The sequence below is a fragment of the Erinaceus europaeus genome, chromosome X, assembly GCF_950295315.1.
Source record: "Erinaceus europaeus chromosome X, mEriEur2.1, whole genome shotgun sequence".
Classification (NCBI taxonomy): domain Eukaryota; kingdom Metazoa; phylum Chordata; class Mammalia; order Eulipotyphla; family Erinaceidae; genus Erinaceus; species Erinaceus europaeus.
The window spans coordinates 81991921-82019439 of record NC_080185.1 but is presented as its reverse complement, the minus strand read 5'-3'; the positions used below and the strand labels follow the sequence as shown (position 1 = coordinate 82019439).

At 39.3% G+C, this 27519-nt stretch overlaps 1 long non-coding RNA gene across 1 annotated transcript in view; it reads left to right on the top strand.

Moving 5' to 3' along the window:
* LOC132535856 (uncharacterized) overlaps window positions 1-26337 on the top strand; it is a 442232-nt gene extending 415895 nt beyond the window's left edge. The window contains exon 3 of the long non-coding RNA XR_009547604.1: window positions 26320-26337. This is a non-coding gene — a long non-coding RNA (uncharacterized LOC132535856). The remainder of the gene's footprint in view (window positions 1-26319) is intronic.
* Window positions 26338-27519: the final 1182 nt, after the last annotated feature.

The window sequence follows — 27519 nt, the reverse complement described above, 5'->3', positions numbered from 1 at the left end:
ACAGCAGCAAAAATAATAAAATATTTTGGGATAATCTTAACAAAGGGGGTGAAAGAACATTATATTAAAAATTACTAGACACTTCTCAAGGAAATAAAAAAGATATAAGGAACTCAAAAGACAGGCTATGCTTATGGGTTGTAACAATGAACATCATTAAAGTGACTATTCTATCCAGAGCCTCATACATGTTTAGTGCAATCCCTATCAAAGTGCCACCAAATTTCTTCAAGAGAGTAGTATAAAAGATATAAAAGTTACTCATGAAGACCTACAAGAGCCAGACAAATACAATATTAGATGGAGCAGCAGTTGAGGGAGACAACCCAGGATCAGACACATATCACCCAATACATTTTATTGCATTTGCCCTGTTTCAATACAGTGAGGTAAGTTAGCAGTGATCTCACAAAACCCCCTTTGGCTACTATGATGAATCACTACTGCCACAGGACAGGACACACTGGCTCTGGGCACCAGAGGAAAATATCTCTTATGGTATCTTTGGAAGACAAGGAGAAAAATCCCAGAATTGTTAAATGGTTAAGGATTTTAGTCCCTGTCCCAAATACCTGGGCAGCTCAAGGTGGATAGAAAACTTATCCTTAACAACTCACATCTCACACACACACACACACACACACACACACACACACACACACACACACACACACACACACCACACATGCACACACAAACACACACACAGACACCCCCCCCCACACACACACACCTCTTTGTTGTGCATGGTAGGCCTAGATCAATCCAGTGAAGGATGGATCTGACATGAAAAGGGAATCCCATGCCCTGGGATTTGGAGGTCTGCCTTTTGTAAATCTTCATGAGTAGCTTATTTGGTGATTGCTAGGTGGCCTAGTTAGTGTAAATACAATGTCCATTGGTCTTCTCCATGTTGTTCTGGGGGTTTATTGATTAAAAACTTCTTTTTGTATGAGAAAAAAAATAGCCAAAGCATCTTTGACAAAAAGTTCTGCACCAAACACAAGGATCTGAAACAATCTTAGAGATTCTTCTTGTGTGTGTGTGTGTGGGGGGGGCTTGAATCGCCCTTTTGTGTTCCCCTGCCCATAGTATTTTATTAATATCTTCCATTTCCCAAACTTCTACTCCTCCCCCTCCACTTTTTTACATCCCAAAAAAGACTTCTACACAGTGAATTTTTGGTTTGTCACCATAATTCTTAATTGAAGTGGGGGAGAGGAGACCCACTCTCATTTACTCCCAATCTCTTGAGTCAAGATTATTTCTTGGTGTGATTCATGCCAAAATACACACTGCCATGTCAATTAAATCCTAAGGTGGAGAGAAGCAGTGAAGGGGTTTTCCATGGAGAAAGTGGTGTCAGAAGACCAAGAGAGAGAACATGCATGTATATCCAAATCATTCAGGAACTTTTATGCAGGTGCAATAAACCTAAAGTCAAAGTGACCACAAGGTTGTTTAATAGTAGACAAATGAATGTAACTCCATGCTACTGCTAGAAACCAAAGGTTTGTGTGAAACCTTGCATTTATGGAGAATGAGTGAAAGTAGGAAATCATGTATCTGTTACTTCCCTGATCCATTACCCTCATTTCTGAACTGCAGGAGAATTGAGCCCTGTTGGGCTTTGGTGACCCCATCACTGGGAAATGTTTATTTGAAGACTTTGCTGTGCTGGGTACTTCCTTTTCCATTTGCTATCATTTTGTTACACAATGCTGACCTTCTCTCCATCTCTTCTCTTTTCCTTGGGAAAATGCAATGAATAAATAGTTATTGGCATTGAATATATATATATATATATTATCTGGAAACAGAAATTACCAGGATATCCAAAGCAATCCTGACTAGCAAGAATGAAGAATTTTGCTTCCTGATAGCAAATCATACCACAGAGCTAATATAATCAAAGTAGTCTAGTATTCGAATTAAGATAGACACATAGACCATCGGAATAGAATTGAGAGACCTTCTACCTTCTGCACCCCATAATGACCCTGGATCCATACTCCTAGAGGGTAAAAGAATAGGAGAGCTATCTGGGGAGGGGATGGGATAAGGAGTTCTGGTGGTGGGAGTAGTGTGGTTTTATCCTGTGGTTTTGTCAGTGTTTCCCTTTTATAGATAAAAATAAAAAGGATTGAGAGCCCCGAAGCCAGATATCAGTGGTCAGCTAATTTTTGACAAGGAAGCCCAAAACATTAGATGGAAAAAAGTGAGCTCACTCACCAAATGGTGATGGGTGTATGGGGTTGAAATGGAGTTAAATCTAACTGAAGCTTTCATATGTAAATATAACCAGCTTTCATCATATACGAAAATTAACTACAGGGAGTTGGGCGGTAGCACAGCGGGTTAAGCGCAAGTGGCACAAAGTGCAAGGACCTGCATAAGGATCCCAGTTCGAGCCCCCGGCTCCCCAACTCTAGGGGAATTGCTTCACAGACGGTGAAGCAGGTATGCAGGTTTCTATCTTTCTCTCTCCCCCTCTCTGTCTTCCCCTCTCTCTGTCCCATCCAACAACAACGACATCAATAATAACTACAACAATAAAAAACAAGGATAACAAAAAGGAATAAATAAATAAATATTAAAAAATCAACTCCAAATGAACCAAAGATTTAAAAGTTAGAGTAGAAATCATCAAACATTTGGAGGAAAACATAGGCAGAGCTCTCTTCCACATAAGATTTTACAAAATCTTTACTGATTCAAATCCAGTTGTAAGAGAAACAAAAGAAGAAAATAGAGCAACAAGATTACATCAAACTGAAAAGCTTTTGCACAGCAAATAATCATCATAACAAAGAGACTGCTTCATAGAGTGGGAGAAAATCTTTATGTGTCATACATCAAACAAAGGGCTGGCAACCAAAATAGAGAAATATGTCTCCAAACTCAATAAGAAAAAGACAAGCCCACTGAAAAATGAGGGAGTCTGGCCTTAAGTTAGGGAGAGAAGAGACCTAGGGTTTATGTGTTATCTAAGTTAATATTAAATTTTACTGCATTTTACTTGCTCCACTATTATAATACAGGCTGTCATAGGGGGCAATACATGTCTTTTAGTTGATATATATACTTTCACCAGTATATATCTTGGTGAATTGTATACAGAATATCAAGGGGGTGATATTAATGCTTCTGTTGTCAGAAGAGATTAGGACATATCTCTTACTCATATCTCAAAGATTATATGTCCATAGTTGTGGGGGCTTACTTCTGGGCTCTCAATTCTATTCCACTGGTCAGTGTGTCTATTCATGTTCCAGTACCAAGCAGTTTTGATGACAATGGCCCTATAATACAATTTGAGGTCAGGGAGTGTGATGCCTCCAGTTCTGTTCTTTCTTCTCAAGATTGTTTTGGCAATTCTATGTCTTTTCTGCTCCAGATAAACATTTGTAGCATTTTAATTACTCGTTTTTAAGACTTTTAAAAAAATATTTATTTGTATATTTATTCCCTTTTGTTGCCACCCCTTTGTTTAAACATTTTTTTAATTTTTAAAAAATTTTTATATATATTTTTTAAATATTTATTTTATTTATTTATTCCCTTTTGTTGCCCTTGTTGTTTTATTGTTGTAGTTATTATTGTTGTTGTTGTTGTTGTTGGATAGGACAGAGAGAAATGGAGAGAGGAGGGGAAGACAGAGGAGGAGAGAAAGATAGACATCTGCAGACCTGCTTCACGGCCTGTGAAGCGACTCCCCTGCAGGTGGGGAGCCGGGGTTCGAACCGGGATTCTTATGCCGGTCCTTGTGCTTTGCGCCACCTGCGCTTAACCCGCTGTGCTACAGCCCGACTCCCGTTGCCCCCCTTTTTATTGCTGTCATTGTTGTTGGATAGGAGAGAAATGGAGAAGAGGGGAAGACAGAGAGGGGGAGAGAAAGACAGACACATTCAGACCTTCTTCACTGCTTGTGAAGCAACTCCCCTGCAGGTGGGGAGCCCAGGGCTTTAACCAGGATCCTTATGCCAGTCCTTGAGCTTTGTACCATGTGTGCTTAACCTGCTGTGCTACCTCCCAACTCCCGGGAAATATATATTTTAAAGAGAATAAAGGAAGTTTCTTGCTGCCTTAGAGTTTAAGAAGGCAATAGATAATTATTATTATAACCAAGTTATTTGGGAGCTTGATTAACTTTAATATTCCCATGATTAGGATTTGCTGTACTATATAAGATGTCACCATGAGTTATGTCATTTAATGTTATTTACAAATATTTATATCATAGATACTGACAAGACCAGTTGATTCTGATCTACCTTGTCTAAGACTAGGTAATTTAGTATTTGAAAAAAATAGACTGTGGATACAGATCAACCTGCCAACATCTATGCCCAGCAGAGAAGCAATTACAGAAGCTAGACTTTGTACTTTCTGAACCCCCAAAAGAATTTTGATTCATACTCTGAGAGGTATATAGAATAGGAAAGTTTCCAATGGATGGTACACTGAACTGTTTTGATAGAAACTGTATGGAATTACAACCCTATTACCCTACAATATTGTTAATAATTATTAAATCACTAATAAAATTAGAAAAGAAAATAGAAAGAATAATGGGGAATGTGATATGAGTAGGATCGTCTCCAAAGAAGACATCCAAACAGCAACAGACATATTAAAAAATGTTCAAAATCATTGGTGAAAGAAGTACAAATAAAAACAAGATACCATTTCATAGCTGATAATGTTATACATTAGAAAATGCAGAAACACCAACTACTGTGTATAGGTTGTGGTGGGAAAGGGACTCTCCTATATTGTAGGCAGGTATGCAAGTTGGTCCAAGCCTTATGGAAAACAGACTGGAGATTCATTAGGACTCTAGAAATAGACAAACCTTAAGGCCCATCAATCCTTCTCCTAGGGACTAACCCAGGGACATAAAAACACATGCCAAAAATAAAAATATCTATGTATACCAGTCTTCATAACAGCACAGTTTGTAATAGCCCAAAATTGAAAGTACTGCAGATGCCCAACAACAGGTAGGTGGTTAAGGAAGTTGTGATACATAATATTCCACATGGAGTATTATGCAGATGTTAAAAGTTGAGGTCATCTACTTTGTAATTTTGTGGTCAGAAATAGAAGACATCATGTTGAATGACACAAGCCAAAAAAAAAAGAAAGACCAGTATCACATTATCTCAATTATAGGTGGAACTTAAGAATAAAGAACAGGATCTGACTAAATTTGTAGTAGGGAACCAAAGTAAAAACCCTGGGTAGAGGGTGTGGGTAGATGTTCAGCTTCATGGGACAGGGGGATGGAACACAGTCTTTTGGTGGTGGTAATTGTGTTTATGTACAAAAAAAAAAAAAAAAAAACGAATAAAGAACAGGGTGTGGAGCCAAGATGACGGCTTGACTACAACTCCTGACTTTCTGCAAAGCAGCAGCTGGCTTGAGGGCTGGGAGTGTATTGAGGGCAGGATTTGCAGGTCAGTGTTCCTTAGAGGATACAGAGTGGGTCAAGAGGAGAACAGTAGATCACATGTAGGCTGGAGCCAGCTACATAGAGGACAAACACATACCAGATCCTGAGCAAAGGAAGGAGGAGCCCTATGAGTTCTAATTCTCTCTTTGTACAAACTCCTCCAACCCCTCACTACAAACTGGTAAAGGAAAAAGTTACAGACAAAAGGGACCTTCTGTAAAGAGGAGCTCATTTTCAAGATTCCCAGCTCAGTAGGGAATCAACAGAAGGTCTTTCCTTTTTTTCTAAATTTCTCTCCTCAGGAGGGCTGGAAGTCTCTCTTATTCGACAACTTCTCTGACCAGTCATCTGCCTTTCCTGGGGCTGTGGGAGGCTACCACTCTAGCTTTCCTGTTTCCCCTCCTAGGTTTTCAGTCTCTGTTGCTTTCTGTAATTGTTTAGAAAGGGAAAAGGTGCTGGAATAGCATAAACTGCAGATTGGTCTTTCAATACTTTTTTTCTTCATTGTTTTTCTCTCTCCTCTGTTGTTTATTTTAATTTTAATTTTGTTTGCAAGTGTGTTTGTTTTGGCATTGCTGTTAGTTTGTTTCTCCTTCTTAATATTTTGACCAAATCAGCCTTTGTTGGTAGTGCATTGAAGTTACTGATGATTGGTTGTCCTCTCCTTTGTGGTAGTCGTTAGCTTTTTTGTTGTTGTTGTTATGTTTTGTTGGTATGTTTTCTTTTTTCCTTTGATTGTTTTGTTGTGTCTTTTTCTCCTTCTCTCTTTTCTTTTCTTCCCTCTATTTTGAAAAATCTTAGCCCTTGGTCCAGTATCTGCTGTATACACTTGTTTTTATTTGTAATATATTGAGTAAAAAGTCTGACACAGTGGATTAAGTGCACATGACACGAAGCACAAGGACAGGTGTAAGGATCCCGATTGGAGCCCCCAGCTCCCCACCTGTGAGGGAGTCACTTCACAGGCCATGAAGCAGGTCTGCAGGCATCTTTCTCTCCCCCTCTCTGTCTTCTCCTCCTCTCTCGATTTCTCTCTGTCCTATCCAACAACAAATGACATAAACAACAATAATAACCACAACAAGGCTACAATAACAAGAGCAACAAAAGGGGAAAAATGGCCTTCAGGAGCAGTGGATTTGTGGTGCAGGCACTGAGCCCCAGCAATGACCCTGGAGGCAAAAGAAAGTCTGACAAAAAAGGTTTTTCCTTCTTTAACTATCTCTACCTTTCTTTATATTTTTTCCCTTCATACAGTCTCTTAAATTTATACTCCATAGTGGATTTTAGCAGTTGTCTATGCTCCCTGTATACTTTTTTCTTATATATTCTTTTATTATATTATTGCTGTTTTGTCTTTGCCATTGGTTTGCTCTGTTTTTGGTGGGGAGAGTATCTATAGCAGGCTTTAGTGAAATGCATTACTCATTTCTTTTGTTGTTGTTGTATTTGCTGAGGTTGATGACCTCAGTTGTGAGGCATCCTTGCTTTACTGGGGCTTTTCCTCACTCAGCACAGCAACTGAGCATAAATAGTCAAGGCATAAAAATACAAAACACACCTCCACACCTATGGACATCTAATCTTTGATAAGGATCCCCAAAGCAGGCTCTCTTCAATAAATTGTTCTGGAAAAACTTGGTTGAAACATGCAGAAGAATGAAACTGGACCCCTTTATCTTACCAGAAACAAAAGTCGACTCCAAATAGATCAAATACCTGGATGTTAGACCAGAAATTACCAAATACTTAGAGGAAAACAGGGTTGAACACTACCACATAAACCTCAAACCATCTTTGATGATACAAATCCAATTGCAAGGAAAACTAAACAAAAACATCAATGGGACTACATCAAATTGAAAAGATTTGCACAGCCAAAGAAAACATCACCCAAAGAGAATCCTCACAGAGTGGGAGATCTTCACATGCCATACATCAGACAAGAGACTAGCAACCAAATTATACAAAGAGCTCAGCAAACTTAGTAACAACAACAAAATGACCCCATCCAAAAATGGGCAGAGGGTAGGAACAGAGCATTCAATACAAAAGAGATTCAAAAGGCTAACAAACACATGAAAAATTGCTCCAGGTCACTGATTGTTAGAGAAATGCAAACAAAGACAACATTGAGATACCACCTAACCCCTGTGAGAATGACATACATCAAAAAAGACAGCTGTTGGGGGCCAGGCAGTGGTGCACCTGGTTAAGCACACCCACTACAAAAAGGACAGCAGCAACAAATGATAGAGTGGTTGTCGGGACAAAGGAACCCCTCTGCACTGATTGTGGGAATGTACATTGGAAAAACCTCTGTGGAGAGCCATCTGGATAACTCTCACAAGGGTAGTCATGGACCTTCCTTAAGACCCAGTAATTCCTCTCCTAGGGATATACCCAAGGACTCCGTAACACCTAACCAAAAAGATATATGTACATCCATGTCCAAAGCAGCATAATACATGATAGCCAAAACCTGGAAGCAAACCAGGTGTCTAACAACAGATGAATGGTTGAGAAAGCTGTGGTATATATACACAATGGAATACTATGCATCTATTAAGAACAGTGAACCCACTTTCTCTGACCCCTCCAGGATGCAGCTATAGTGAATTATGTTAAGTGAGCTAAGTCAGAAACACAACTATGACTATAAGATGATCCCCTTCATAAACAGAAGTTGAGAAAGAAGAACAGAAAGGGAAACTCAAAGCACAATCTGATTTTGGAGTAAGGCAACACAGTAAAAATCTCTGGGTGGAGGGTGAGGGTGGATGTTCAGCATCACTGGGGGAGGATGGGTTAGAAAACAGTATTTTGGTGGTGGGAATGGTGTTCATGTACACTCCTATTAACTTGTAGTTATATAAATCACTATTTAATTACTATGAGATGGAAAAATTGATTGAATGTCTCAAACTTTTTAATTCACAGACCATAGGCTGAGTCTCTGAAATGTTGACTCCCCTAAAAGCTTAGACCAAGAGTGCAGAAGTAACTGGTGACGTTACTCTGTAAGATACAGCTATAGATAAATAATGACAAAGGACATAAATTATGGTGATGTTGTGTATCATACAGCAAATCCTAACAATGGGATTTTCAAAGTTAACACAATTGCCAAATAATTTGATTACAGCAATAACTATCTATTGCCTTCTTAAACCCTATGACAGTAGGAACCTCTCACTTCCTCTATAGAGCCTATATTTCCCCCAGTCATGGAACCTCTATGCTGGGGCTCACTTTCTTGCATAATTTCTCAATTAATTCCAACTGACACTGCATCTGCTTATCCCAACCTAATCAATGCAACAAGTACCACCTCGGTATGCTCCAATTCAGATTGTGTCCAGAAATAATAGGTATAGAATGTCAACCCTTCAGCCTCACCACTCAGGTGAGACCTTTCCTTTCTCATAGGATTCTCTAATTCCAGACTTCCCTGTACTGACGACCCCACCAATGTGTACTGGAGCTCCACTTCCCCAGAGACCCACTCTACTAGGGAAAGAGAGAGGCAGACTGGGAATATGGATTGACCAGTCAACAGCCATGTTCAGCAAGGAAGCAATTACAGAAGCTAGACCTTCCATCTTCTGCAACCCACAATGACCCTGGGTCCATACTCCCAGAGGGACAGAGAATGGGAAAGCCATCAGGGGAGGGGATGGGATATGGAGATCGGGTGGTGGGAATTGTGTGGAGTTGTACCCCTCCTATCCTATGGTTTTGTTAATGTCTCCTTTCTTAAATAAATTTAAAAAAAGAATAGTAAAACTATCAGGGGAGGAGGGGATGGGATACACAGTTCTCATGGTAAGAATTGTGTGGTTTTGTATCCCTCTTATCCTATGGTTTTTGTCAGCATTTCCTTTTTATAAATAAAAGTTAAATTAAAAAATACAAAACACACGAATAAAAAATATGGTCAAATCAAAAGCAAATAAATCATCTATGGCAATGAATCAGGATAGCAGCACAGAAAAAACTCCAATTAAGTCAGAGGCACCTATAAGTAAGGAGATGTCCGAACAATAATTGTCAAAGTTCAGGGCAGGAGACAGACGATGAGGGACATGTGGCTGAGTGGAGAAACAGTATTTATTCACAAGTGAAGGGTTCAAAAAACTAATCTAATCTAATCTAATCACAACCCAATTCTGTCCTGCTTCTCTCTCCTCTGGTGGAAGAGTCAGGAACCAAGGAAGTACGTAGGATAGAGGGCAGGGAGAAGGAAGAAGCGCAAAAAGGCAAGGACTAAACCAAAATCTCCCAGAGGAAGGGGGAGTGAGACCAAACCAATGTAACAGAATGACCATGTAAATAGACCACAACATCAAGCAATGTAACAGAAGGGATCCCAGAAGCAGAACTAGAAGTATACCAACAAATAATAAAGCTATTAATCACAGAAATGAGAATAAAATTTAAGAAAAGGCTTTCAGAATTGTGGAAACAACAGATGAGACCCCCAAGGAAAATAATTGTTACCTAGAGGTAATTACAGAATTGAAAGCTGAAATAACTGATCTTAGAGGGCAACTAGCTGAACAAGCTAAAAAAATAAATAACTGAACTGAAGAAAGGAGGTGAGGGAAGGGAGAGCAGATTAACAGAAGCAGAAAATAGAATTAGCCAAACAGAGAAAAAACTAAACAAGGGGTAAAAGAGCTAAAAAAAAAAGTGACTGAAAGACACTGAAAACAACAATGGAGACATATGGGATGACCTCAATGGAAGTAATATTCTCATAATTGGCCTACCAGAGGAAGAAAGATAGAAAGAGGAGGAAGGCATCTTAGGGGAAATAACAGAAGAAAACTTCCCAGTCCTAAACAACAGAAAGGACATTAATATTCAAGAGGCCCAAGAGAGTCCCAAACAGAATCAACCCAGACCCGAAGACACCAACACACATCATAGTTACAATGAAAAGAAATAAGGATAAAGAAAGGATACTAAAGGCTGCAAGAGAAAAACAAAAAGTCACACATGGGAAAATCCATAAGACTATCAACAGACTTCTCCACTCAAATTCTAAAAGCCAGAAGAGAATGGCGAGATATCTGTCGAGCCCTGAATGAAAAAGGGTTTCAACCAAGGTTATATCCAGCTAGACTTTCATTCAGACTAGCTGTAGGGATAAAAATCTTCTAAGATATGTAACAGTTAAGGAGGCAACTATCACCAGCCCTGCTCTGAACGAGGTTCTAAAATATCTCTTATAAACAAGAACATCACCAAAATACTTCCCATATATCAGATGAAATTAAAAAATTGTATAATTGCATTTCAATAAATTATTTCCATAATATCAATTAAGAAAAACTAGTATAGGCACAGGCGTTTTGGAATATAACTAAAATAGGCCTACTAGCTATCTACAAAATGACCCCCCTATCTCTTCATCTGCTTTATTCCAGCCTTTAGGTTGTCAGTGGCTTAAATTCACCCATAAAAAGGCACAGAGTAGGAAGATGAATCAGAAAACACAGCACAACCATATGCTGCTTTCAAGAATCCCACCTGAGAGCTGGGAGGTGGCACAGTGGGTTAAGCGTACATGATGCAAAGGCATCAGGATCCTGGTTTGAGGCCCTGGTTCCCTACCTGCAGGGGATTCTCTTCACAAGTGGTGAAAGCAGGTTTGAAGGTATATATCTTTCTCTCCCTTTCTCTGTCTCCCCCTCTCCTCTCAATTTCTCTCTGTCCTCTCCAACAGCAACAACAGCAACAATAACAAAAATAATAACAACAATGACAATAAACAACAAGGGCAACAATAGCAGAAAAAAATGAATAGAATCCCACTTGACCCAACAAGACAACAGATTAAAAGTGAAAGGATGGAAAACTGTCATATAATTGGACCACAATAGAAAAAAAAGCAGATATACCCAATATCATTTGTGACACAATAGACTTTAAGTTAAATAAAGTAATGAAAGATAAGGAAGGTCATTACATAATGATCAGAGGATCAATCAAGAAGATTTAATAATTATTAACATCTAATGCACCCAATGAGAAACCATCCAAATACTTACTGAAAGAGTTAGGAAAACCCATAAATAGTAATACAGTAATAATAGGAGACTTCAGCACTCCACTCTCTTAGATAAACTAAGCAGAGAATCAACAAAGGAACAGGAGAATTAATTGATGGGGTGGACAGATTGGATATCCTGGACATTTTCAGAGTTCTTCACCCCAAGAAACTGGAATACACATTCTTTTCAAATCCACACAGCACATTCTCAAGGACATACCACATGTTAGGCCACATAGACAGTATCAACAAATTCAAGAGCATTGAAGTCATCCAAAGCATCTTCTTAGAACATAGTGGATTAAAGTTAACAGTCAACAACAAACAGAATATTACTAAAAGTCACAAAATTTATAAAGTCAACAGCATATTGATTAATAACTGCTGGGTCAAAAAGGCACTCAAGCAAGAAATTCAAATATTCTTAGAAACAAATGAAAATCAAGACACGAACTGCCAAAATATTTGGGACACATCTAAAACAGTATTGAAAGAGAAACTCTTAGCCATACAAGAACACATTGGAGAACAAGAAAAGGCTCAAGTAAGGGAAATGGCTGAATGCCTTAATGACTTAGAAGAGAAGCAAAGGAACCCTAAATCAACCAGAAGGACCGAAATCACTAAAATTAGAGCAGACATAAACAACATCAAAAAAAGAGAACCATACAAAAGATCAATTAAGCCAAATAATGGTTCTTTGAAAAACTAAACAAAATTGACAACCTCTTAACAAACTCACTAAAAAAGGGGGGGGGAGAAGACACAAACAAATAGCATTGTAAATGATAGAGGAAATATCACAACAGACACCACAGAAATAAAAAAATCATGTAAAACTTATAAGAAATACAATATGTCAATAAGCTAGAGAATCTGGAAGAAATGAAAGAATTCCTAGAAACATACAGCCTTCCAAAACTGAACCAGGAAGAGTTACTATAGAACCTAAAAGGACCAATAAGAGACAAAGGTATGGAAACAGTTATTAAGAATCTTCCCAACAATAAGAGTCCAGGACCAGATGGCATTACAAAGAAATTCTACAAAACCTGCAGGAAAAAGTTAATATATACTTTTTAAAATGTTTATTTATTTTCCCTGTTGTTGCCCTTGTTGTTTTGTATTGTTGTTGTAGTTATTATTATTGTTGTTATTGATGTCATCCTTGTTATATAAGACAGACAGAAATGGAGAGAGGAGGGCAAGACAGAGAGGGGGAGAGAAAGATAGACACCTGCAGACCTGATTTCACTGCCTGTGAAGCAACTCCCTTGCAGGTGGGAAGCCGGGGGCTCCAACCGGGATTCTTAGGCTGGTCCTTGCACTTTGCACCATATGCACTTAATCCGCTGCACTACTGCTGGACTCCCAATACCTATACTTTTAAAGCTCTTTCAAAAACAGGAACACTCAATTCCACCTTCTTTTTTCTTAATTTATGTATTTATAAAATGGAAACACTGACAAGACCATATGATAAGAGGGGTACAAGAACTCTGTATCCCATCCCCTCCCCTGATAGCTTTCCTATTCTTTAATCCCTTGAGAGTATGGACTCAGGGTCATTATGGGGTGCAGAAGGTGGAAGGTGTAGCTACTGTAAGTGCTTCCCCGCTGAACATGGGTGTTGACAGGTCAATCCATACTCTTAGCCTGTCTGTCTCTTTCCGTAGTGGGGCAGAGGTCTGAGGAAGCAGTTGGCATCACATTAGCATCTGGAACCTGGTGGCTGAAAAAGAGTTATCATACAAAAGCATAAAATTGTTGATTAATCATGAACCTAAAGGTTGAAATATTGCAGACGAATATTTGGGGTCTCTGGGAAATAGTAGGTCTATTTTAGGTATAGTCCAAAGGGACCATGGCTTTATTAGTTTTTCCTGAGCCTGACATCTGTTATGCAGGTGGACATAAGTTATTGACTGGTGAGATGATGTCACAACTACAAAAAGAGCTAGAAAGCTGGATCAGGGAACAGAGTAGCTCCCAAATATGAGAAAAGTGTATAAACATAGTTTACTGTAAACCTCACTGATTTAATCTGGGACCCATATTCAGCAGAGGAGTCTATATAACCTCTACATCCCTGTAGGTCCGAACACTCATTCTGTGTTAATCAGTAGGAACATTCCAACTTGGATCAATTTCAGGACCCATCTTCTTCAGGTGATAAACAGAATATGTTATCCAACCCACCTTTTGAGGCTGGAACATTCTCTACTATCATTGATCCACAGTGAGGGAAAGATCCTATGGGGGCTCCCAAAGGGGACCATTATGTTGCTCCTGCTGGAGATGACCAGTGATAATGGAGAGATGGATCTATTCAAGGTTTAGAAACATCATGTTTGTGTGGGAATTCCAGGACTCCCTGATTAAGGCCCCCAAGCACTCCCTTCCACCTTCTATGAAGCCAGCATCACCCTGATACCAAAAGCAGATATAGACATGACAGAAAAGGAAAACTACAGTCCAATATGATGAACATAGATGCCAATATATTGAACAAGTTCCTAGCCAACTGGATACAGCAGTATATCAAAAAGACTGTCCATCACGATCAAGTGGGATTTATCCCAGCAAGGCTGTTCAATATACGTAAGTCAATCAGCATCATTCACCACATCAATAAAAACAAAACCAAAAACCACATGATTATCTCAATAGATACAGAGAATGCCTGTCACAAAATACAACACCCATTCAAGCACAAAACACTATAAAATATGGGAATATATGGGAAATTCCTCAAGATAGTGTAGTCTATATACAGCAAACCTACATCAACGTCCTACTCAATGGACAAAAGCTAAAAGCATCCCCCCTTAGGGGATTAGACAGGGATGTCCATTATCACCATTACACTTCAATATAGTATTGGAAGTTATTGCCATAGCAATCAGGCAAGAGAAAGGAATCAAAGGAATACAGATTGGAAGGGAAGAAGTAAAGCTCTTACTATTTGCAGATCGTATGATAGTATACATAGAAAACCTTAAGAATGAAGCAGAAAGCTACTGGAAATAATTAGGCAATATAGCAAGGTATCAGGCTAAAAAAATCAATGTACAAAAATCAGTGGCATTTCTTTTCACAAACACTAAGTTCGAAGAAAAGGATATTCAGAAATTCTGTTCCAATGGTCTGTGTACCTATGGATTTGATTATGATGGCCTTATAATATATTTTGAGGTCTGGGAGTGTGATGGCATTTCTTTTCACAAACACTAACTTCGAAGAAGAGGATATTCAGAAATCACTACCATTCACTGATGCCGCAAAATCAGTAAGTTACCTGGGAATAAACCTGACCAAATAAGTGAAAGACTTATATACTTAAAACCATGAGTGACTATTCAATGAAATAGAAAATGATACCAAGAAATGGACAGCTATCCCATACTCATCAATTATAAAATTTGGTATCATCAAAATGAATATTCTCCCCAGAGCCAGATACAAATTTACTGTGATACCCATGAAAGTCCCACCAAGTCTCTTTAATAGAATATGACAACAACTACAATACTTTATCTGGAACTTTGGGTTCCAGATAAAATACCACCTAGAATTGACAAAACAATCCTGAGGAAAAAAAAAAACAGAAATTGAGGCATCACACTCCCAGATCTCAAACTATATTATAAGGCCATCATAATCAAATCCATAGGTACACAGGCCAGTGGAACAGAATTGAAAGCCCAGAACTAAACCCTCACACATATGGACATCTAACCTTTGGTAAGGGGACCCAAAGTATTAAATGGAGGAAGGAGGCTCTCTTCAATAAATGGTGCTAGTAAAACTGGGTTGAAACATGCAGAAGAACGAAAATGAACAACTTTATCTCACCAGAAACTAAAGTCAACTCTAGATGGGTCAAGGACCTGGATGTTATACCAGAAATTATCAAATACTTGGAGAAAAACGTTGGTGGAACAGTTTCCCACCTAAATCTCAGGGACATTTTTGATGATACATATCCAATTGCAAGAAAGACTAAAACAAAAACAAATCAATGGGACTACATCAAACTAAAAAGCTCCTGCACAGCAAAATAATCCATCACACAAACAAAGAGACCCTATACAGAATGGGAGAAGATCTTCACATCCCGCACATATGACAAGTGACTAATAACAAAATATACAAAGAGCGCAGCAAACTTAGCAACAAGAAAGCAAATGACCCCATCCAAAAATGGAAAGAAGATATGAACAGAATATTCACTACAGAAGAGATCCAAAAGGCTAACAAACATGAAAATTGTTCCAGGTCACTGACTGTCAGAGAAATACAAATAAAGACAACATTGAGACAACAGGTGTCACCCCTGTGAGAATGGCATACATCAAAAAGGACAGCATGAACAAATGCTGGAGAGGTTGTGGGGATAAAGGAACCCTCCTACACTGCTGGTGGGAATGTACGTTGGTCCAACCTCTGTGGAGATTAGTCTGGAGAACTCTCACAGGGTGAGAAATAGACCTCTGATATGACACAGTAATCTCTCTTCTAGGCATATATCCTAAGGACTCCATAACACCCAACCAAAAACAGATGTGTACACCCATGTTCATAACAGCGCAATTCGTAATAGCTAAAACCTGGAAGCAAATCAGGTGCCCAACAACAAATGAATGGCTGAGAAAGCTGTTGTGTATTTTACACAATGGAGTACTATGCAGCTAGTAAGAACAATGAACCCACTTTATCTGACCCACCCTGGAGAGATATAGAAGGAATTATGTTAAGTGAGCTAAGTCAGAAAGACAAAGATGAGTATGGGATGATCCCTTTCATAAACATAAGTTGAGAAAGAAGAACAGAAAGTGAAATTCGAAGCAGAATCTGACTGAGTTTGGAGTAGAGCACCAAAGTAAAAAATCTCTGGATGGAGGGTGAGGGTAGATGTTCAGCTTCACTAGGGGGTGTGGGGGGAAATGGGACACCGATTTTCATGGTGGGAATGGTGTTAATATTTATTCAATTAACTTATAGTCTTAAAAATTACTATTCAAGTTACAAGAAAGTTGAAAAATGGATCAAATATCTCGAAGTTTTTGTTGTGTAGACCATAGCTCTGAGTATATATTACTTCAGTCTAAGTACTTAAGACATCAAATTAGTAGTCATATTGAGTTTTACCAATGGGCAATGGTCTCAAATTGTTAATACATTTATTTATTTTCCCCTTTTGTTGCCCTTGTTGTTTATTGTTGTTGTTGTAGTTATTGTTGTTGTTATTGTCTTTGTTCTTGGATAGGGCAGAAAGAAATGGAGAGAGGAGGGGAAGACAGAGAGGAGGAGAGATAGATAGACACCTGCAGACCTGCTTCACCCCCTGCAGGTGGGGAGTTGGTGGCTTGAACTGGGATCTTTACACCAGCTCTTGCACTTTGTGCCATGTGCACTTAACCCACTGTGCCACCACTTGGCTCCCCTGTTAATACATTTATAATACTGACTTGCTCTTTGAAATATTAAATCTCCTGTAAGACCCAGGAGAACAAAAGCAACTGGTGGTGTTCCTTTATAAGATACAACTATACGTATATATCATAAAAGGACGTAAATTATGTTGAGGTCTTGTATGATACAGCAAATCCTTACACTGGAATTTTCAAAGTTAAACCAATTACCAAATGATATTATTAAAACTATAACTGTAGCTTTCTTAAACTGCAAGACAGCAGAAACCCTCCTTCTTTATAAAGCCTGTATTTCTCCCAGTCCTGATACCTCTAGGGTGACACTCACTTTCCTGTCAGGCATGGAATATGAAACCACCAGCTCCATCGCTCTGGTGAGACCTTTCCTAGCTCATAGGACACCTTAACTTCATTTTGGGTGGTACACTGCATATTGGATATCAAGGGTGGTCAGCTGCATATTGGATATCAAGGGCAGAAAAAAACTAGTTGGGTCATGAGCCCCTTGGAATATACCTAAAATAGACCTGCTAGCTTTTTTCAAAATGGAGACCCCAAATTTCCATCCACAATATTCTTGCCTTCAGATTCATGATTAGTCAACAAGTTGCTCTGCTTTTTATCTTAACTCCTTTTCGGCCACCAGGTTTCAGATGCTGGGAAATTGTGCAGGTGCAGTCACAGCCGCCATATTGTCCCCTCAGGTTATTGCCAGTTCCCACGAGAGTTAGACAATATTCTCAGAGTGCCTGTTCCTCCATGTTGTCCCCTCAGGTTATTGCCAGTTCCCACAAGAGTTAGACAATATTCTCGGAGTGCCTGTTCTGCCATGTTGTCGCCTCAGTTCCCATGAGAGTTAATACGATAATCTCGGAGTGCCTTTCCCAACCAATCCTGTCCCGACCTGTCACTCCTGGTTTTTGCCCTATAAAGCCCTCCTACTTCTGCCTCTCTCTCTTGCCCGTTTTTCACCTCGGGGATTAGATGCAGGGAAGGGTGCTGTGCAAGGCGGTCACTTTGGCTAGCTCCACGTGGCCCAAACCACTGCGCTCTCACCCAACTCTGAGGTGCCTGTGCAAATAAATATTTGTGTTCTCTCTTTGCTCCAGATCTCCTCTATCTCTCCTTGGTGCGGCCTGACGTCTAGATGCCAACTGGACTTCCCTGGACAGATTACATCACCAATGTGTCCTGGGGGTCCCACCTTCCCAGATCCCTGACCCACTCTGAAAAGACCGGCTGGGAGTAGGGATCAAACTATCAACAACCATGTTCAGCAGGGAAGAAATTACAGAAGCCAGACTTTCCACCTTCTGCATCCCAAAATGTCCCTGGATCCATACTCTTACGGGGTTAAAGAATAGGAAATCTATCAGGGGAGGAAATGGGATATGGAGTTCCGGTGGCAGGAATTGTGTGGAATTGTATCCCTCTTATCCTATGGTCTTGTCAGTGTTTCCATTTTATAAATAAAAACTTTAAACAAAGAACAATAAGGGGAGGGCCTGGGTGTGGTACACTAAGTTAATCACACATATATCACCATGTGTAAGAATGTAGTTTTGAGCCCATGCATATATCTATCTTTCTATTACTCCCTCCCCACTCAGTTTTTCTCTGTCCTGTCAATGAAAATAAATTAGAAAGAAAAGGAAACTATAGCCACTAGAAGGAATGGATTTTAGTATGGGCACCAAGCCCCAGCGATAACCTTGCTGGCAAAACAAAAGCAAATAACAGCAACAAAGAACAATAAGAAAAAAATAAACATAAGTTAAAACTTAGAATGAATGTGCTGTATTGCATGACACAAAATGATTCTTGGGAAGGAAGGAATGACATAAGATGAAGGGACATTGGTATCCTGTTATGTCTCTTAGACACCAATCAAAGGGATATTGAAATTTTGTCTTTATGAGTTAAAGACTATAATGCAAATTATTGACCCCACCTATAAAAACATAAATAAATATGTCTTACATAAGTAGTGTTACGTGGACCATGCAGTTGTGTGCACAGTAGAACACTCACATATGTGCAAGGACCTGGGGTAATGCCCCTAGTTTCCACCTGTGGGGGGAGCTTCATGAGCAGTGGAGCTGTGCTGCAAGAGTTTCTCCCTCTCATTTATCCTCTATCTAAAGGAAATCATAAACATATCCACAAGGAGAAGTGGAGTGTACACAAGCACCAAGCCCTAGCAATATCCCTGGTGCAAAAAAACCCAAAAAGGTTTTGCACAATTATTATGTGGGAAATAAAAATATTAATGTCTATTAAAATAAAATCTTTTGGGGGAGTTAGGAAGATGGCGGACTGAGAAGTCGCTAACAGCGAGCGCTCTGATTGCATCATCGGTAATGGTAGGATTTTCTGCCTTTAGCAGGCCAGTCAATAAGGGGTGACACCAAAAAGTGATTACAATTTAATTTGGGTTAAGAATTAGAGTAAAAGTGACACGGACTAGTGGGGCTCCAGAATTCCCAGGCGGCGCCGGGCAAGGTGAGTGCGCCGGGCATTGTCCTCCGCCCGCCCAGGAAGGCGGCTCCTCCACTTGTTGCAGAGCGCGGCGGGCAGAGGACCCGGAGAGAGCACTTCGGGGGCCTCCTCTTGGGAGTCTCCAGGGTCCACCGCGACCCTGAGAGCGGATCCAAAGACTTATTGAGTATAGCTCTCATTGGATCAAAGGACTTGGAGCTAGTTTTCATTTTTGAGAAATCCTTTAAAAAAGTCTGGAGGGGGGGGGTTCCCGGAAGATGGCGGACTGAGAAGCGGCTAGCCTTTGAGCTCCGGACACATCTCGTGTAAACAATAGGATTTTCTGCCTTTAGCAGGCCAGCCAATAAGGGGCCATAGCGGTAACACCAAGGAGGTGTCTATAACTTAATTTGGGTTAAGAACTAGAGTAGGGGAAAAAAATTCTTTTTTTCTTCCTTTTAATTTTCAAGCATACATCCTTCCCGCCGCCCCCCCCCCCATAAGCAGTGCCTGGGACCAGCTACTAGCAGGATACCCCATACCACCAAACAGGTTTTTTTTTTTTTTTTTTAAATTCACTGATACACATTTGGGAAGTTCCTCGCACTGCTCTTTAATTACAACCCTTCTTCTTATCTTCTCCCTTTTCTCTCTCTTATCTCTCTCTATCTCTTTTTTTTATCTTGTCATACACTTCTTTCTTCTTTGCCTTTCTGAATTTGTGAATTACTTTGGGGAAGAAATCTGACCCAGAGTGGACTCTCTATGTGTGTATCTCTGCTCTAGTTCCCTTTACACTCTTGTTACCCCTAGAATATACACTGGATAGTAGATTTGCATAACTGTCTATTCTTGCTATCCTCTCTTTCTTTTCTCTTTCTTCACTGGGATTTGGTTACTATTTTTTCACGGACTGGAGAAATTGTTTGGCTAACTGGTAACGATTAAACTCCTTCAATACTTACTTCAGTTGCTACTGTAATGCTGGAGGTTGGTGAGTGCAGTTGTCATAAAGGTATTTAGTACAGTGTTACTTGTGCTCAAAACACAACAACTGAGGAACAACAGAGCATAAAAAAAGAGAGAAACACATAAATAAAAAAATGGGTAGATTAAAAACAAATAAAACTGCTACCCCAATGAATGAAGACAAGAGCCCAGAAGAAACCACAAATCAGTCAGAAGTAACCATAGATAAGAAAAGTATGCAAACAATAATAAACTTATTAATCACAGAAATGAAAACAACATTGGAGGAAAGGAATGACAGTATTAGGGAAACAACAGTTGAGACCCCCAAGGAAAATACTGATTATCTTGAGACAATTAGAGAACTGAAAGCTGAAATAGCTGTAATGAAGAAAGAAGCTGAGGCAAGGGAAATCAGACTAACAGAAGCAGAAAACAGAATTAGTCAGACAGAGGATGAGTTAGAGAAAACTAAAAAAGAGGTGAAAGAGCTTAAAAAGAGATTGAGAGACACTGAAAACAACAACAGAGACATATGGGATGATCTCAAAAGAAGTAACATTCGTATAATTGGCCTGCCAGAGGAAGAAAGAGAGGAAGGGGAAGAAAACATTCTAGAGGAAATAATACAAGAAAACTTCCCAGACATGAATAACAGAAAGGATATCAAGGTTCAAGAGGCCCAGAGAGTACGAAACAGAATCAACCCAGACCTGAAGACACCAAGACACATCATAGTCACAATGAGAAGAAGTAAGGATAAAGAAAGGATCCTAAAGGCTGCAAGAGAGAAACAAAAAGTCACATACAGGGGAAAACCCATAAGACTATCTGCAGATTTCTCAACTCAAACTCTAAAAGCCAGAAGGGAGTGGCAAGATATCTATCGAGCCCTGAATGAAAAAGGGTTTAAACCAAGGATAATATATCCTGCTAGACTTTCATTCAAGCTAGATGGAGGGATCAAAACCTTCTTAGACAAACAACAGTTAAAGGAGGCAACTATCACCAAGCCGGCCCTGAAAGAGGTACTAAAAGACCTCTTATAAACAAGAACATCAGTATAATACTTGTAATATATCAGAGTAAACAAATTGTTTTTTAGAACAATGGCACTACAATACATTAAATCCATAATATCAATAAATGTCAATGGCTTAAACTCACCCATCAAAAGGCACAGGGTGGGGGGATGGATCAGAAAACATAACCCAACCATATGCTGCTTGCAAGAATCCCATCTGTCACAACAAGATAAACACAGACTTAAAGTGAAAGGATGGAAAACTATCATACAGGCTAACGGTCCACAAAAAAGGGCAGGAACAGCCATTCTCATCTCAGACACGATATATTTTAAATTAAATAAAGTAATAAAAGATAGGCAAGGACATTACATAATGATTAGAGGATCAATCAGCTAAGAAGACTTAACAATTATTAACATCTATGCACCCAACGAGGGACCATCTAGATACATTAAGCATCTACTGAAAGAATTTCAAAAATACATCAATAGTAATACAATAATAGTGGGAGACTTCAATACCCCACTCTCACACTTAGATCAACAAAGCAGAGAACCAATAAAGATACAAGAGAATTGAATGAAGAGATTGACAGACTAGACCTCTTGGACATTTTCAGACTCCTGCACCCCAAAAAACTGGAATACACCTTCTTTTCAAATCCACATAACACATACTCAAGGATAGACCACATGTTAGGCCACAAAGACAGCATCAATAAATTCAAGAGCATTGAAATCATCCCAAGTATCTTCTCAGACCACAGTGGAGTAAAACTAACTTTTAACAACAAACGGAAAATTATTAAAAGACAAAGAATTTGGAAACTAAACAACATGCTCCTTAAGAACCACTGGGTCAGAGACTCACTCAAACAGGAAATTCAAATGTTCCTGGAAACTAATGAAAATGAAGACACAACCTATCAAAATATTTGGGACACAGCGAAAGCAGTACTGAGAAGGAAACTTATAGCCATACAATCACATATTAAACACCAAGAAGAAGCCCAAATGAACGACCTTACTACACACCTCAAGGACTTAGAGGAAGGGGAACAAAGGAACCCTAAAGCAACCAGAAGGACAGAAATCACTAAAGTTAGAGCAGAAATAAACAACATCGAAAATAAAAGAACCATACAAAAGATCAATGAAGCCAAATGTTGGTTCTTTGAAAGATTAAACAAAATTGACAAACCCCTAGCCAGACTCACCAAACAAAAAAGAGAGAAGACTCAAATTAAAAGAATTGTAAACGATGCAGGAGATATCACAACTGACACCACAGAAATCCAGAGAATCCTGCGAAACTTCTATAAAGAACTGTATGCCACCAAGCTAGAGAATCTGGAAGAAATGGAACAATTCCTAGAAACCTATGCACTTCCAAAACTGAACCAAGAAGAACTACAAAATCTAAATGCACCAATCACAGACAAAGAAATTGAAACCGTTATTAACAATCTCCCCAACAACAAAAGTCTTGGACCAGATGTCTACACAAATGAATTCTACAAAACTTTCAGGAAACAGCTAATACCCATACTTCTTAAGCTATTCCATAAGATTGAAGAAACAGGAATACTCCCTTCCACCTTTTATGAAGCCAACATCACCCTGATACCAAAATCTGTTAGGGACAGAACAAAAAAGGAAAACTACAGACCAATATCTCTGATGAACATAGATGCCAAAATATTAAACAAGATCTTGGCCAACCGGATACAGCAACACATCAAAAAGACTGTTCATCATGACCAAGTGGGATTCATCCCAGGAATGCAAGGCTGGTTCAACATCCATAAATCAATCAATGTCATTCATCACATCAATAAAAGCAAAGCCAAAAACCACATGATTATCTCAATAGATGCAGAGAAAGCCTTTGACAAAATCCAACACCCATTCATGCTCAAAACTCTACAAAAAATGGGAATAGATGGGAAATTCCTCAAGATAGTGGAGTCTGTATATAGCAAACCTACAGCCAACACCATACTCAATGGAGAGAAGCTGAAAGCATTCCCCCTCAGATCGGGGACTAGACAGGGCTGTCCACTGTCACCGTTACTCTTCAACATAGTATTGGAAGTTCTTGCCATAGCAATCAGGCAAGAGAAAGAAATCAAAGGGATACAGATTGGAAGGGAAGAAGTCAAGCTCTCACTATTTGCAGATGATATGATAGTATACATAGAAAGACCTAAAGAATCCAGTAGAAAATTACTGGAAGTTGTTAGGCAATATAGCAAGGTATCAGGCTACAAAATCAATGTACAAAAATCAGTGGCATTTCTTTATGCAAACACTAAATCTGAATAAGAAGACATCCAGAAATCACTCCCATTTACTGTTTCAGCAAAATCAATCAAATACCTAGGAATAAAGTTGACCAAAGAAGTGAAAGACTTGTATACTGAAAACTATGAGTCGCTACTCAAGGAGATAGAAACTGATACCAAGAAATGGAAAGATATCCCATGCTCATGGATTGGAAGAATAAATATCATCAAAATGAATATTCTCCCCAGAGCCATATACAAATTTAATGCAATACCCATCAAAGTTCCACCAGGCTTCTTTAAGAGAATAGAACAAACACTACAATCATTTATCTGGAACCTGAAAACACCTAGAATTGCCAAAACCATCTTAAGGAAAAGAAACAGAAATGGAGGCATCACACTCCCAGACCTTAAACTATATTATAAAGCCATCATCATCAAAACAGCCTGGTACTGGAACAAAAATAGGCACACAGACCAGTGGAACAGAATTGAAAGCCCAGAAGTAAATCCCAACACCTATGGGCATCTAATCTTTGATAAGGGGGCCCAAAGTATTAAATGGAAAAAGGAGGCTCTCTTCAATAAATGGTGCTGGGAAAACGGGGTTAAAACATGTGGAAGAATGAAATTGAACCACTTTATCTCACCAGAAACAAAAATCAACTTCGAATGGATCAAAGACCTAGATGTCAGACCAGAAAAAATCAAATACTTAGAGGAAAACATTGGTAAAACACTTTCCCACATACACCTCAAGGACATCTTTGATGAATCAAACCCAATTGCAAGGAAGACCAAAGCAGAAACAAACCAATGGGACTACATCAAATTGAAAAGCTTCTGCACATCCAAAGAAACTATTAAACAATCAGAGATACCCCTCACAGAATGGGAGAAGATCTTCACATGCCAGACATCAGACAAGAAACTAATCACCAAAATATATAAAGAGCTCAGCAAACTTAGCCACAAAAAAGCAAATGACCCCATCCAAAAATGGGCAGAGGGAATGAACAAAACATTCACCACAGAGGAGATCCAAAAGGCTAACAAACATATGAAAAACTGCTCTAGGTCACTGATTGTCAGAGAAATGCAAATTAAGACAACACTAAGATACCACCTCACTCCTGTAAGAATGGCATACATCAAAAAGGACAGCAGCAACAAATGCTGGAGAGGATGTGGGGACAGAGGAACCCTTTTACATTGCTGGTGGGAATGTAAATTGGTACAGCCTCTGTGGAGAGCAGTCTGGAAAACTCTCAGAAGGCTAGACATGGACCTTCCATATGACCCAATAATTCCTCTCCTGGGGTTATACCCCAAGGACTCCATAACACCCAACCAAAAAGAGGTGTGTACTCCTATGTTCATAGCAGCACAATTCATAATAGCTAAAACCTGGAAGCAACCCAGGTGCCCAACACCAGATGAGTGGCTGAGAAAGCTGTGGTATATATACACAATGGAATACTATGCAGCTATCAAGAACAATGAACCCACCTTCTCTGACCCATCTTGGACAGAGCTAGAAGGAATTATGTTAAGTGAACTAAGTCAGAAAGATAAAGATGAGTATGGGATGATCCCACTCATCAACAGAAGCTGACTAAGAAGATCTGAAAGGGAAACTAAAAGCAGGACCTGATCAAATTGTAAGTAGGGCACCAAAGTAAAAACCCAGTGGTGAGGGGTAGACATGTAGCTTCCTGGGCCAGTGGGGGGTGGGAGTGGGCGGGAGGGATGGGTCACAGTCCTTTGGTGGTGGGAATGGTGTTTATGTACACTCCTAGCAAAATGTAGACATATAAATCAGTAGTCAATTAATATGAGAGGGGGAAATCAATTGTATGTCTCAAAGTTTCTCAAAAGACAAACGGAATCTTTTTAATATATAGGCTATGTATTTGATATGCGGACTCACTCAAAAGCCTAGACCAAGTAGATTAGAAGCTTCCAATAGCACAGCTATATACAAGATACTTGGTACTGTCCAGCAAACCATAACAAAGGGACTTTTCAAAGTTAACCCAATTACCAAATAATGTGATCATAATATTAACTATTGATTGTCTTTTTGAACCCTAAGACAGCAGGAACCTCACATCTTCACTATAGAGCCCCTACTTCCCCCAGTCCTGGAACCCTTGGATAGGGCCCACTTTCCCGTATGCATCTCCCAATCCAAACCAAATAATATTGCATCTGCCGATCACAACCTAACCAAAGCAACGATTGCCACCTCAACATGCTTCACCTCAGACTGTATCCAGAGACTTCACGTGTGGAATGACAACCCTTCAGCTTCATTACTCGGGTGAGACCTTTCCTTTAATAGTACACTTCAATTTCATCTCAGGTAGTTCACTTTCTAACAAAGTCCCATAACCTAGATATACACCAGTTTCTGTGAGAGAGAGCTTATGTGCACACGTATCCATAAACTACTGCAAAATATATACCTGAAAGCAGGATTACACTAGAGTTTGCAGTGAGTACCTCCCTAACACTTCCTCTCCACTATTCCAAGCTTGGGATCCATGATTGCTCAACAAATTGTTTGGCTTCATATGTTAACTCTCTTTTCAATCACCAGGTTCCAGATGCCACCAGGATGCTGGCTAGGCTTCCCTGGATTGAAGACCCCACCAATGTGTCCTGGAGCTCAGCTTCCCCAGAGACACACCCTACTAGGGAAAGAGAGAGGCAGACTGGGAGTATGGACCGACCAGTCAACGCCCATGTTCAGCGGGGAAGCAATTACAGAAGCCAGACCTTCTACCTTCTGCAACCCTCAACGACCCTGGGTCCATGCTCCCAGAGGGATAGAGAATGGGAAAGCTACCATGGGAGGGGGTGGGTTATGGGGATTGGGTGTTGGGAATTGTGTGGAGTTGTACCCCTCCTACCTTATGCTTTTGTTCACTATTCCTTTCCTAAATAAAAAATTTAAAAAAATATATTAATGTTACTCTTAGTGGGCACCGGACCTGTGAAACATATTTTATGTTGTCATGTGAAACCATACAAAAAAGCATGGAAGTGAATTCTAGTTTACCACTTTCCAGCTATTATTATCATACATTATTTATTACTTTACCATTTTAGCATCACTATAAACTATCTAAAATGCATTATAAATATTATTTTAGACATACACATCTGTATATAGAGAGACAGCATTTCACATAAGTGAATAAAATTTCCTAGACTGTGAGGTAATGATATCAATATGGGCAATGAACTTTTTCATATAACTGGGAATTTTTCTAGACTTGTTTAGGTGATCCTCACTCCAGATCACTGATGCTGGGCCTGAGTATAAGTCCGAGTTTCTCTGAGCTCAACAAAGTAATGTGCTTTTGCTTTCAGCAGTATCATGCAGATATTATATTTTTCTAGCAAATAAAGATATTTCAGAGTTTGAGACTGTCCCTCACTATATAATTGACATGTTTACTAATATAGTAATGGTGTCCTGACCTTGGAAGCTATCTGGCCTGTCTTAATGTTTAGCGGTGAATATAGGAGAAGAAATATTTTTAATGCTTTTCTAATCACTTGATTCTACTCAGGTCTTTAACACTATATCATGTACTCCTATAGATATGGGTCTCCTATATTATTTATTATGCATGATATTACTTATTATGTATACATACAGAAAGTAAGGCATATCTCCAGTTCATTGTATTGATAGAACTATGGAAACAGAGTAAATGAGAAAAGGAAGTCATTACCTAACTAATGACTACTATATCCTAGCTACTACATTGTATGCTTTGGGCATATCTTCTCATAAA